This window comes from Lontra canadensis, unplaced genomic scaffold (assembly GCF_010015895.1).
Source record: "Lontra canadensis isolate GAN:19392208 unplaced genomic scaffold, GSC_riverotter_1.0 scaffold6, whole genome shotgun sequence".
Classification (NCBI taxonomy): Eukaryota; Metazoa; Chordata; class Mammalia; order Carnivora; family Mustelidae; genus Lontra; species Lontra canadensis.
Window position 1 is genome coordinate 20707110 of NW_022631000.1, and position 14937 is coordinate 20722046.

Here is a 14937-nt window from a genome sequence, read left to right on the forward strand (position 1 = left end):
CCTGGTGGTGGGTATTAAGGAGGGCACATATTGCATGGAGCACTGGGTGTGGTGCATAAACAGTGAATCTTGGAACACTGGAAAAATAAAATTAAATTAAAAAATAAATAAAATAAAATTAATAATAACAATAATAATAAACTCTAAACTGGAAACCTAAATGTCCATCAATGGAAAAATGGATAAACTGTGATATATTCACATAATAGAATACACTACAATAAAAGTTACTCCAAATGAAACATGAATGATTTACCTATGCAATTTTGAGTGAAAGAAGCTAAATGCAGGAATATATACACATGATGTAGAAAGAGGTCAAAAATACATAAAACTATAGGCTTAGAAATGACAATAGCACTTATTCCTGGAAGGGCTATGGGTAGTGATTAGGAAACATCAAAGGATTTTCTATGTGACTTGAGTAGTTTCTACACAGGTGTAGCTCTGTGATAATATACTGAAATTTACATTTGTTTCCTGTATTTTCCCTATGTGTATTTTTCAATATAATAAGGGTTTAAACAAAAAGTAAAACCAAACCAAAACCAAAATTTGCATCTGATTATGTTTATTCATAATTCAGAGGGGTGGAATTTTCTTTTTTTTTTTTTTTCAGTAACAACATAATGAATCAGTTAAATCTTTGACTCCTAAGGATTTGGCATGAAAGGTTTTACTCTCAGAGAGTCCAGATATGGACCCTCAACTCTATGGTGAAATAATCTTTAACAAAGCAGGGAAAAATATACATTGGAAAAAAGACAGTCTCTTCAATAAATGGTGCTGGGAAAATTGGACAGCTATATGTAGAAGAATGAAACTCGACCATTCTCTTATGCCATACACAAAGATAAACTCAAAACCCACAGATTGGGAGAAGATATTATCAAATGACACCGCAGACAAAGGGCTGATACCCAAGATCTATAAAGAGCTCCTCAAACTCAACACACACAAAACAGAAAACCACGTCAAAAAATGGGTAGAAGACATGAACAGAAACTTCTCCAAAGGAGACATGCAAATGGCTAAAAGGGACATGAAAAAATGTTCATCATCATTAGCAATCAAAGAGATTCAAATCAAAACCACATTGAGGGGTGCCTGGGTGGCTCAGTGGGTTAAAGCCTCTGCCTTCGGCTTGGGTCATGATCCCAGGGTTCTGGGATCGAGCCCCACATCGGGCTCTCTGCTCAGTAGGGAGTCTGATTCCCCCCCTGCCCCGCCTGCCTCTCTGCCTACTTGTGCTCTCTGTCAAATAAATAAATAAAATCTTAAAAAAAAAAAAGAACACATTGACATATCATCATATACCAGTTAGGATGGCCAAAATCAACAAGACAATAAACGACAAGTGTTGGAAAGGATGTGGAGAAAAGGGAACCCTCTTACACTGTTGGTGGGAATGCAAGTTGGTGCAGCCACTTTGGAAAACAGTGTTGAGATTCCTTAAGAAATTAAAAATAGAGCTTCCCTATGACCCTGCAATTGCACTACTGGGTATTTACCCCAAAGATTCAGATGTAATAAAAAAGGGGCCATCTGTACCCCAATGTTCATAGCAGCAATAGCCACAGTTGCCAAACTGTGGAAAGAACCACGATGCCCCTCAACGGACAAATGGATAAAGAAGATATGGTCCATACGTACAATGGAGTATTATGCCTCCATCAGAAAGGATGAATACCTAACTTTTACATCAACATGGATGGGACCAGAAGAGATTATGCTGAGTGAAGTAAGTCAAGCAGAGAGAGTAAAGTATCATATGGTTTCACTTCCTTGTGGAGCATAAGGAATAACATGGAGGACATTGGGAGAGGGAGAGGAGAAGTGAGATGGGGAAAATTGGAGGGGAGACAAACCATGAGAGACTGTGGACTCTGAGAAACAAACAGGGTTTTGGAGGGGAAAGAGGTGGGGGTATGGGTGAGCCTTGTGGTGGGTATTATGGAGGGCATGTATTGCATGGAGTACTGGGTGTGGTGCATAAACAATGAATTCTGGAACACTGAAAAGAAATAAAATAAAATTTAAAAAAAAAGAAAAGGCTTACTCTCTCATCTTTAGGTGCAAAAATATTAATTTTCAAAAACTTACATGGTTCATTTACATTTATGACTCTATCTACCATTTTTCATAATGTAAAATCCCATGAAACATAACTCGTTAGATCGTCTTAATTTTTCAGCCTGCCATTAAAAGCCTTCCACTAGCTGACTCCATCTGACCAATATAAAATTATCTACCCCTAAGTGACAACTGATTTAGAGATATGGTAAAAGCCTGATAAATATTTGATGTCTGCTTATTTGGGAGCCTACAGAGTGAAGAAATAACAAAAGCCAACTATTCCTCCATGGTCCCTAAGATCATTAGTCCTCTGAAGGTTTCCTGCTCCAGACACAAGTTTAGCAGTATGGGGCTGGGAATTTTCAATACATACAATGTGTAGTGGGCACTGACATGCGAAATTTTGGGAGAAGATGAAATACAAGGAGTTCAAACAGGAAGATGTGGACTATATAGAAATTTAAATGTTCAGATACATAGAATACTTTCTGTGGATCCCAATGATTTCAGAGTTTTTAATAATAATTTGAACACATACCATCAATAAATACTTAAAATGGTGCTAAGAAAACAGCCTTCTTCAATATTTTGGATATCCTAATAACCTCTGTTGAGCCACTGCTTTTAAAACAAACACACAAGTAGAATGAACCAAAAATGAAGGAACCACATATAATGATTGGTTAATCTCTAGAAACATTGGCAATTTGGTGTGATACAACAAACTGGTATATGATAACTGAAACAAAGAACAATTAACAGATATAAAAATTAAATTTATAACTTATTAGCAAAACTACTAAGTAACTGGTTTACTGCAACAGAACATCTTTAAAGTATTTGAAGTATTACTAAGTGAACCCATATTTACATTAGTCTTCTAAGGACTGTGTTCAGCAAATTTAGGCATGAGCCATCACTTCAAAATCCTTAGTGAAACAGAAGATCCAATTAATACGCTATTGATCCCTAAAAGGAAAATTAGCAGTGTTTAGTCTATAGAAAAAGCATATGTCATTAAAATATTAAGTTAAAAATCCAGAGACATTTCAACATATGTGAACTTTATGATAAGGGTTGTTGTCATGGATTCCTGGTAAATATCTACACCTTCCCAAAATGGTCTGAACAAACCCATTTCTTTTACAATTATTCACTGTCTCTCTCATGAAATGATTAATGCCTACAAAGAAAATACAAAAATAATTACAACCAAAGTCCATTCTTAAGCTCATTCACTATCTTCAATATAGTGAAATACGCCAAAACCCCACCATGATTCTTCAAATTATATTGCATCATCAAAACTTTGCATATAAACTTTCATTCCCTTTTTGCAGACTCAGAAAGTTAGAAACTAAAGGGACTTTAGAAATGACATACTCTACATATCTCTTCTAGTCCCATCCATGTTGATACAAAAGTTGGGTATTCATCCTTTCTGATGAATATATATATATATTCATATAAATATAAATATATATATATATATATATTCCATAGTATATATGGACCACATCTTCTTTATCCATTTGTCCGTTGAAGGGCATCTTGGTTCTTTCCACAGTTTGGCGACTGTGGCCATTGCTGCTATGAACATTGGGGTAAATAGATGGCCCTTCTTTTCCCTACATCTGTATCTTTGGGGTAAATACCCAGTAGTGCAATTGCAGGGTCATAGGGAAGCTCTATTTTTAATTTCTTAAGAAATCTCTACACTGTTTTCCAAAGTGGCTGCACCAACTTGCATTCCCGCCAACAGTGTAAAAGGGTTCCCTTTTCTCCACATCCTCTCCAACACTTGTTGTTTGCTGTCTTGTTGATTTTGGCCATTCTAACTGGTATAAGTCAAGCAGAGAGAGTCAATTATCATATGGTTTCACTTATTTGTGGAGCATAAGGAATAACACTAAGGACATGGGGAGATGGAGAGGAGAAGGGAGTTGGGGGAAATTGGAGGGGGAGACGAACCATGAGACACTGTGGACTCTGAAAAACAATTCGAGGGTTTTGGAGGGGCCATGGATGGGAGGTTGGATGAGCTTCGTGGTGGGTATTATGGAGGGCATGTATTGCATGGACCACTGGGTGTGGTACATAAACAATGAATTTTGGAACACTGAAAAGAAATTTTAAAAATAAATGAAAATGAAAAAAAAAGAAAAAAAGAAAAGAAATGATATACTCTAACTCTATCACGAACAAAAAACATGAAACTAAACTCCAGAACAACAGAGCAGGTACTAAAACCTAGGATCTTAAGATTATTCCATGGTACTTTTCACAGGCTTCTTCTGCTCTTTGATTATGTTAATCTTTTACTCTTTGGTCTTACCACTTCCAGGCTTAAAACATTAACAGCTCCTTGTTAGCATCTAAGCTACAATCCAAAAAGGACCAAACTGAAATTAATACACGAATAATAAATACTTCATTAGGAATATATACAATTCACATCTTAAAAGTTTAAAAAGTTACAGAGTTTAAAAAGACTATGTATAATATACTATTCAAACAAATTCATATTCCCTATACCAGCATTCATCCTTTGCAATATAGGCTCATTATTATGTCCTATAGATCTTCAGGGTGAGTTTGTTGTTCCAGGCTGGCCAAAGTCTTCACTGCTCATTCCTATCTCTGAGTTAGAGAAGTCTTCTCTAACTAGTCTATCTTTATTTATATGTGCTGATCTATCTTTATTCATATGTGCAACCTCTGCTTTCTCACAGCTCTGCTCATCCTAAATAGTAAACATTAACAACTCTTAACCAAAACACCTCATTTGAGAATTTCCGTTTGTGACTAGCACAGGAGAGACATTTGATGAGACTGTGGGTGAAAGGAAGCTGTTGGTGATATTCAACCACCAGCGTAAGAATTTTAGAAAGCAATAAGGCTCTCACCTTTTCTGTTTAAGAATTACTGTGTTACTTTTCTGCCCGTGGACGCCGCCAAGTAAGCATCGTTAAAGTCTCCCCTCCCACCGCCGTCATGTCTAAGTCAGAGTCTCCTAAAGAGCCTGAACAGCTGCGGAAGCTCTTCATCGGAGGTCTGAGCTTTGAAACAACCGATGAGAGTCTGAGGAGCCATTTTGAGCAATGGGGAACACTTACGGACTGTGTGGTAATGAGACCCAAACACCCAGCGCTCCAGAGGCTTTGGGTTTGTCACATATGCCACTGTGGAGGAGGTGGATGCAGCCATGAATGCAAGGCCACACAAGGTGGATGGAAGAGTTGTGGAACTAAAGAGGGCTGTCTCAAGAGAAGATTCTCAAAGACCTGGTGCCCACTTAACTGTGAAAAAGATTTTTGTTGGTGGCATTAAAGAAGACACTGAAGAACATCATCTAAGAGATTATTTCGAACAGTATGGGAAAATTGAAGTGATTGAGATCATGACTGACTGAGGCAGTGGCAAAAAGAGGGGTTTTGCTTTTGTAACATTTGATGACCATGATTCTGTAGACAAGATTGTCATTCAAAAATACCATACTGTGAATGGCCACAACTGTGAAGTAAGGAAAGCGCTCTCTAAGCAAGAGATGGCTAGTGCTTCATCCAGACAAAGAGGTCGAAGTGGTTCTGGAAACTTTGGTGGTGGTCGTGGAGGTGGTTTTGGTGGGAATGACAACTTTGGTCACGGAGGAAACTTCAGTGGTCGAGGTGGCTTTGGTGGCAGTCGAGGTGGTGGTGGATATGGTGGCAGTGGGGATGGCTATAACGGATTTGGTAATGATGGAAGCAACTTTGGAGGTGGCAGAAGCTATAATGATTTTGGCAATTACAACAATCAATCCTCAAATTTTGGACCCATTAAAGGAGGCAATTTTGGAGGCAGAAGCTCTGGCCCTTATGGTGGTGGAGGCCAATACTTCGCCAAACCACGAAACCAAGGTGGCTGTGGTGGTTCCAGCAGCAGCAGCAGCTACTGCAGTGGCAGAAGGTTTTAATTACTGCCAGGAAACAAAGCTTAGCAGGAGAGGAGAGCCAGAGAAGTGACAGGGAAGCGACAGGTTACAACAGATTTGTGAACTCAGCCAAGCACAGTGGTGGCAGGGCCTAGCTGCTACAAAGAAGACATGTTTTAGACAATACTCATGTGTATGGGCAAAAAAACTCGAGGACTGTATTTGTGACTAATTGTATAACAGGTTATTTTAGTTTCTGTTCTGTGGAAAGTGTAAAGCATTCCAACAAAGGGTTTTAATGTAGATTTTTTTTTGCACCCATGCTGTTGATTGCTAAATGTAATAGTCTGATCATGACGCTAAACAAATGTGTCTTTTTTTTAAAAAAAAAAAAAAGAATTACTGTGTTATTATTGAGTGAAAAGCAAAGAAAATGAGATTGAAGAGAATGCATCTCTACAAATTCTCTTACCTGACTCCTGTCAGAGGCCCTCAAACATTCAGAGGCTGAAAGAACTACTTTTAAAAAGCAAACAAAGGGAAGGGTTGGGGGAGGCAAACCAGGAAACAGATTCTCAACTCTAGCGAACAAACTGATGGTTACCAGAGGGGAGGTGGGTGAGGGATGGGTGAGTAGGGAAGGGGATTAAGGAGTATACTGTGATGAGCACCAGGTGATGTATGAAAGTGCTGAATCACTGTATTGCACACCTGAAACTAATGTTATACTGCACGTTAACTAACTGGAATTTACGTAACAACAAAAAAATCAATCCTGGTATATAATTTACATACCGTAGAAGGAACCCACTTTAGGTGAATAGTTAGATGCATTTAACAAAGGTACACTTAAAGATACGAAACATTTTTATCACCTTTATCAGTCAGCCCTCCATTATCAGCCTCAAACTCTCATTGATCTGCTTTATAACACTATACCTTGGTTTTTCATGTTCTTAAAATTCATAAAAATTGACTTGTGCTGTACATCCTCATTTGAATTTGCTTTCTTTTGCTAAGTAGTATTCCATAGCAGAGATATACCAAAATTTGTTTTGGTTTGGTTTGGTTACCATGGTCCTGTTCATAGATATTTGGTTGTTAGGAATAAAACTGCTATAACATTCACATATAAGTCTTTCTTTGGATATGTTTTCATTTTTCTTGGACAAATATGCAATACTAAAATTGCAGGATCACATAATTGTTTCACTCTATATCAAAGAGTCATAGCATTTTCCAAAGTGGTTGTACCATTTTATAATTCTATCAGCAATATAAAAGAAATACAGTGCTTTTTTTATTTTAGCCATTCTAGTGTTTTTGTAACAGTATCTCTTTGTGGTTTAAATTTGCTTTTCCCTGATGACTAATGATGATAACATTTGACGTGGTCATTCATACATCTTCTTTTGTGAAGTGTGTCTGTTCAAATCTTTTGACCTTTATTTTATTGGATTGTTTGCCCTCTCAGCATTGAGTTATAAGAGTGTTTTACATATTCTTGATGCAAGTTCACTGGACAACAGGAACTGCAAATGTCTTCTCTTCTGTGGCTTGCCTTAGATTTGCTTAATGGTGTCTTTTACCAATGTTTATATTTTATGTTTAATTTGGTGTAATTATCACCTAAAAAATCTTTGCCTACCTCAATGTCACAAAGTGTTTTTCACCAATTTTATTCTGGAAGATTTATAGTTTTAGCTTTTATTTTTAAGTCTATGCTCCACATGAAGCTAACTTTGGAATATAGTATAAGATAATAGTTGAAGTTCATTTTTTTCTCATACTGGTCTACAGTTATTCTACAACCAATTGTTGACAATGACCATGCTCCACTGAGTTAACCATGGTGACTGTTGAAAATAAAGCCACCATATATGTATAGGTCTATTTCTTTTTTTTTTTTTTAAGGTCTTTTTTTTTTTAATTAACATATAATGTATTATTAGCCCAGGGATACAGGTCTGTGAATTACCAGGTTTACACACTTCACAGCACTCACCATAGGTCTATTTCTGAACCCTTTATTGTGACCCTTTTTTTTTTTTCATGTCTACCCTTATCCCTACTTTAATTATTATAGTTTTATACTAAGTTTTGAACCCAGGGAGTGTTAGTACTCAACACTGTATTTTTCCCCAAAAAGTTTTCCTAGTTTTTCCAGGCCCTTTTAATTTCCACATAAATTTAAGATCAATTTGTCAAATTCAACACAAAAATCTAATGGACTATTGATTGGAATTAAATTGAATATATAGGATAATTTATAGAAAACTGCCATCACAATAACATTGTGCCTTCTAATAGATTAACATGGTAAACCTCACATTTACCTAAGTATCTTCAATTTCTTTCAGGATTGTTTTAGAGTTTTCAGTAAAGTCTTGCACATACTGTTGAATTTATCCCACATATTTCAGGTATTTTGATGTTATCATAATGGTTTTATTTTTACTCCATTCACTAATTACTAGCATACAAAAATCCAACTGATTTTTACAAATTAACTTTATATGGGGATGGGGCACCTGGGTGGCTCAGTGGGCTAAACCACTGACTTTGGATTGGTCATGATCTCAGGATCCTGGGATCCAACCTGGCTCTACACTCAGGAGGGAGTCTGCTTTTCCCCTCTCCCTCTTCCACTTCCCCAACCCCTGCTTGTGCTCTCTCTCAAATAAATAAATAAAATCTTAAAAAAAAAAAAAACTTGTACAATGGAACATTTCTAAATTTAGTTATTTGTTCTAGTAGTTGTTTCATAGAATTGAAATTATTTTCTATGTATAAGATCATGTTATATGTGAATAAAGTTTTCTTTTTGGGGACTGAGGTCAGGGCTGATTACTTCATACAAAGTATGAAGTAACTTTCTGGGATGATATGGTCATGATTCCATATCTAGGTTGTGGTGTAGGTTATAGGACTCTGTGCATTTGCCAAAACTTATACAAATATACATCTTAAAAGGGTAAATTTTATTGTATATAAATTGTTCCTCAATAAATTGCCAAAAGACAAGATAATTTAAAACAATAATACTCAAACTGCTCTTGTTCTTTCATAGTTTCTGGCACATTCAATCAGTGGTTTACTGTTTCGAATTGAAGCTATTAAAACCTAAAGCATAGCATAATTCCAAGACTTTATGGCATATTCACAATGACAAACTAGCATATACATCAGTTGGGTTTTTTAATCCCATTTTTGCTCCTATTTTTATGAAAAAAGACCATCTTAGCAAATAATCATAAGGATGTTGTTATTTAATTAATAATATCTGGGGGAAACTTCTCAGTAATAGAAATGTTAACAGAAAATTTTGTAACACTATTTTTTCAATTAATATGGCAAGATAATTGACTAATATCTAAAAGATAACTAATAGTTAATGTTTCTTTACCTGTATATCTGGATTTGAAGGAATCAATGTATCAAGCGGCATCATTTTCTTTAATGCCCATCTGCTCTGCTGAAGATTTAGCACCCATTCCATAAATGATTCCATAGCAAATCTGAAAAGGAGTCATCAAACTCAGTAAGTAAAGTAAAGGTCATAACTACATAAACTGCAAACATAAAAAGTTGATCAGGATTGAAATTTGGTAAACTTTTTATTTCATAGTGTATCAAAGAAATGATTAGATCTGCTTTTGGTAGGCTAAATTCATAGAACCTGGTATCCAGAGAACATCTTTTCTCTTTTCTGCCTTTTAACAATACTTTCAGGCTGGGGGAGGAAGGGGAAGAACATGAATAATTGTGAATGTGTGTGTTTTAAGAAACTAATCCTAGTGATTTAAAAGGGAAGATTTATTTCTGACTCTTTGTCATGTATCCAGTAGTCTTCAGAGTAGCTTTCTACTCTTATAATAATACCACATTAACTTCTTCTGCTTAGACAAGCGCCCAGGAGTCAGGAAAGAGAAGCATTACAAACATTCCTCTCCTGGCTCCTGCATAGGACAGAGAAGGAAGAGAAGGCTTCAGGGTTCGACAATAGGGAATACTTGATTGGAAATAAATATGCCTCCTGATATCCCACAATTGCAGAATTCAATTGGGCTAAATAAGTTCCTGAGGAAATTTTGGGAGTAGTAGAAGGAAATAGTCAGTAGGAAACTGTAAATTTAATAATAAGTATTTAGTTTAAATAAATAGTTAACAAGTTTAACTAGTTAAATCCTAGTTCCAAATAACCAGTTTATATCCTAGTTCCAGAATTTATAAGATTATCTTGCAGAAGCTACCTAAACTCTTGTATCTTGACTTCTTCATCCATGAGGATAGTAATAACTGCATCATGGAATTGTGAAGATTACTAAATTATTACCTCTAAGTGTTCAGAAAACTAACATAAAGCAAGTTCATATAAATGTCATTAAATATAATTTTAAAAGATAATTTGTAAAAGATGATTATCAGAGTCCCAAACTACTTTTAATGTGATAAAACAACTACAAGTTTTTTGTCCTTTCCTGTCTTTTTTAATACATTGAGAAGGATTTTTTTTTCCCTCCTTTTATCTTTTCCTTTTTGGTGGTTCTACTTTTTTTTTTTTTTTTTTTTTTTTTTTTTTTTTTTACTGTTATTCCTTTTTAAATTTTTTTTTTTAAACTTGGGTAGTACAAAGCAGTGGCTGAGATCTCAGCCAGACCCAAGGAGTAGACAGTGCAGAGCATAAACACTATTAAGTCATGCAAGAACTTATGAAAAAGAGGCAGATATCATCAGTGGATGAGTGTTTAGATGATAAAGTCAGCATGTCTAAGTTCTGGCATTCTGAGCTCATCCTGGCTCCACCACTTATAGCTGTATGATCTTTAGCAAATTACTAACTTTTGGCGCTTCCCTTTATGCCTATTTAAAATGGCAATAATAATTGTACCTATTTCATGGGTTTATTATGAAGGTTAAATATTGGAACATTAGTTCTTTATCCAGGGTTCAATTCTTGCTGAATGCAGGAGCCCAGAGATTATTAAACAGAGAGGGCAAAGCTGGTTTTCTAAAGAGTGGAAAAAACATGTGCTGGTGCTGAACAGGCAGGCAATGGCTGAGAGGAAGGGTTTCATGTCTAATGAGCCAGTCAAGACTTACAGCTGTGAGTAACTAGAAGTATAAATGCAAAACTAACACAGCGGGATCTTAAAGGTGGGAGTGATGGTCTTTTGTCTCAGCCAGCAATTCTATTTTTCAAAAATGGCCTCAGATTTCCCACAGGCCAAGTGGCAAAAGAAGTATCAGTGTCAATAGAGGCCCGAAAATGGTATAAATGTGGCCTTTGACTTTCTCTGTGAGTGACAGTCATCCAGGAGTAGGAACTAATAAGGACCCCCTTAAAAAGTCCAAGGACAGTATAAAGTTTCACATGTGGTTAGCTAACCAATGACCTCAAAAAACGAAAAAGCTATCAGTTATTAATTATAATCCACAGTTCAGTGATTCTTTTTCAATAAACATTTAGAGAACACCTATAAAAATAAAAATATGAAACTGTTTACAGACTAGAAAGACATTTTTTAAAATACACATACATACACATAAATAACAACTACTACCACCACGATATCTACCACCAATGTGGATGGCTTTCCTTATGCGAGGTAGCCTTAGACACAGTCTAGCTGATTCTTTCTACGGACTCTGTGAAGGAGAGTATGATGAATACCATGAGACAAGCTCAGCTGAATATGGTTTGAAAGATCCACAGATGGAGAAATCATTATTCCCCAACTGCAAATGATCAAGGCATTTTTAAACATTTTTTAATCATTAATATTCTCATATATGTTAAACATTTCACCTGCTTTGCTTGTTGCCTCAGATCATCCCCAACAGACTCTGGCTCAATCATCTTCCTCTCAGCTGCAATACTCCTGAAAACATCAGCCCCAGTGTTTAATACTTGAATGAGGCAATGATCATGGGATAAATGAGTCAAGATCCTCAGTTCAAGTTGAGAGTAATCAGCAGCTAATATTAAGCCACCTGAAATAGATATGATTTTAGAAAAGCTGGTACAAAGATAAGTCCACATTTTATACAACTGAGCAGGATGACAGAAATTTAGTTCTAACTTAGAACCATAAGATTAGAGAAGGGAGGGAAAACTGAAGGGGAGGAAATCAGAGAGGGAGACAAACCAGGCTCTGGACTCCACAAACAGGGTTACAGAAAGAGAGGGGCTGGGGGATGGTATAACCGGATGATGGGTACTAAGGAGGACACGTGTGGTGATGAGAGCCGGGTGTTATATGCAACTAATGAATCATTGAACATTACATCAAAAAACCAATAATGTACTATATGTTGGCTAACTGAAAAATAAAAAAAGACATTATGTGCCCAAAAGTTAAATTCTTGCTCTTATGTGATGCAATTCAGTTCTGTAACTTAGATAATTTTTTTTCTGTTCAGTTTTCAAGTATATGTAATATGTGTAAAGCCGCCCCTGACTTCTGCCCCTTAAACCACTATGCTAGTGCTTTCCTCAGTGTTTCTGTAGCATTTGACACATAATCTAAAATGGTTCTTTTGTGCCTCTCCCACATAGCACAGAGCCATTAGGGATGGGATACTTAATTTTCTTTTGCATTCTATGCAAACCCTTACGCATGGGACACCTGGGTGGCTCAGTCAGTTAAGCGTCTGCCCTCAGCTCAGGTCACAATCCCAGGATCCCGGGATCGAGCCCCATGTCATGCTCCCTGACCAGTGGGGAGCCTCTCCCTCTCCCTCTGCCTGCCATTCTGCCTACTTGCGCTCTCTCTCTCTTCAAATAAATAAATAAAATATTAAAAAAAGAAAACCTTGCACAGTTCTGATACTTTATAGCTCCTTAAATAGTTGTTGAATGAATGAAGAAACTGGTTTGCAATGTGTGCACATTGTAAGTGGGCTGGAGAGAAACATGTGCTCTGCTTTGACAATAAAAACATTCAGTGGACTGTAGAGTGGACTCTGAGAAACAAACTGAGGGTTTTGGAGGAGAGGTGGGTGAGGGGTTGGGTGAGCCTGGTGGTGGGTATTAAGGAGGGCACGTATTGCATGGAGCACTGGGTGTGATGCATAAACAATGAATCTTGGAACACTGAAAAGATAAAGCCTAAATTAAAAAAAAAATAATAAATAAAAATTAAAAATTACAAAAAAAGAAAAAAAGAAAAAAAGCATTCAGTGGAAACAAGGGGTTGATATGTGGAGAAGGGATACTTAGAGGATTCAGAGAGTTTACCTATGTAATGGAAATTACTGGATTAGATATACCTGGCAAAAATAAAATTTAAAAGATTATGGCTAAGAAAAAAGGAGGGAAAATGCGACTGATATCACCACACACTCATTGCCATATTATAAAAAAGGCATGCTACAAATCAAGAACAAGAGAAAATATAAACAAGTAGCTCACAGAAACAATCAAAAGAACCTTAAACATACCAAAGAATGCTCAACTTCATTCACAATAAAAGAGATGTAAACTAAAACTATAGCAAGAAACAATTTTTCTCTAGTGAAAAATCCAGAAATTGGACAGTACATTCTGTGGCAAGGCTGAGAAAGAAACACTTACTGTTATTAGGAACTAAATGGTCACTGCCCCCTATTACAATGCAATTCAACAATATCTATCAAAATTGATCAGGTTTACCCTGTGACTCAGCAAACCCACAGTTTGTTACACAATGACCTGTACAGAGATTAAACTGGTTTACATTCAAATTTATTTACTGATAATAACAACTCTCCATTATAAAAACATTACATGAGAAAAGGCACATAACAGTGCATCTGGAATCTTTTTGTGTAAGAATAGAGGAAGAAAATATTATAGATTCATATTTGCTTACCTCTGCATAAAAAATACTACAGGAATATATAAGAAATGACCTCATATAGGAGGTCATCTAGAAGAGCTGTAGACAGTAGGATAGCTAGGACATGGAAGGAAGCAAACTTCTCAATACGTACCTTTCATATACTTTGATTTCGAAACTATGTAGAATGAATGAACAACTTAAAAATATATAATAATATAAAACAAATTACCACAACTTTTATGGCCTTCCTGCCATAAATAAGAAAAAAACTGACAAATCTGTTTTTAGGTGTTGGAATAGACAGTGCAGGACTACAGTCTCTAAGAAGCAGGGAGGAGAAATGAGACAAGGGGAGCCATGCAACTATCTCAGTTTTCTGAAAGGAGGAATTTACCAGAATACATTGCAGGGAAGAAGAAATGAAACAAAGCACTATGATCTGAGCTGAGGAAGCAGAGACTAGAGTTTGTGCCTACTGAGGAGGCTAGAATTTTGTGGTAATTTGACCAAGTACTAAAGGAGCGAGAAAGTTCAGGAAACCAGGCAAAAAAACAATACTAAAGAAACAACTACTACCAAAGAAACAGCCACCATCACATAGTTGTCAGCTGATCAACTACTTGAATAATAACCTCTTGAATGTTGAGAGATGTTCAAGCTGTGACCAGACCGAGTAGACAGACCCTGTTAGCACGCTGAGCACCAAGTAGAGACCTCAACAAGGCCACAGCTTACAATCAGGGCTAATCTGGCCCTAGAAAAAAAGCCACTTTAAACATTTGCTAACAAAGCTTTAAAAATCACAAAATGATCAATCTGAATGTGAAAGTAATCATCTGCCAGAAGAAAATGTTACTAATGAAGATTACAAAATCCCAAGTCAATAATGTAGCAACCATTATGCCCAGCACACAATTAAAAAAAAAATAGTAGACATAAGAAGAACCAGGAAAATGTGACTCTGAGCAGGAGAATATTTAATCAATAGAAAAATGACCCCCAAATTAAGAGATGATGGAATTTTAAATAGCTACCATAGATAATGTTCAGGAATTTAAAGAAACATGCATATAATGACATAATAAATAGTGAATTGCTGTAAGGTAATAAAAACCAGACAAAAAA

General features: G+C 36.3%; 1 pseudogene; it reads right to left on the bottom strand.

Annotated features, from left to right (window-relative positions):
- Positions 1-3125: 3125 nt before the first annotated feature.
- The window catches only part of LOC116864768, a 121595-nt pseudogene continuing 109783 nt past the window's right edge, over positions 3126-14937 (bottom strand).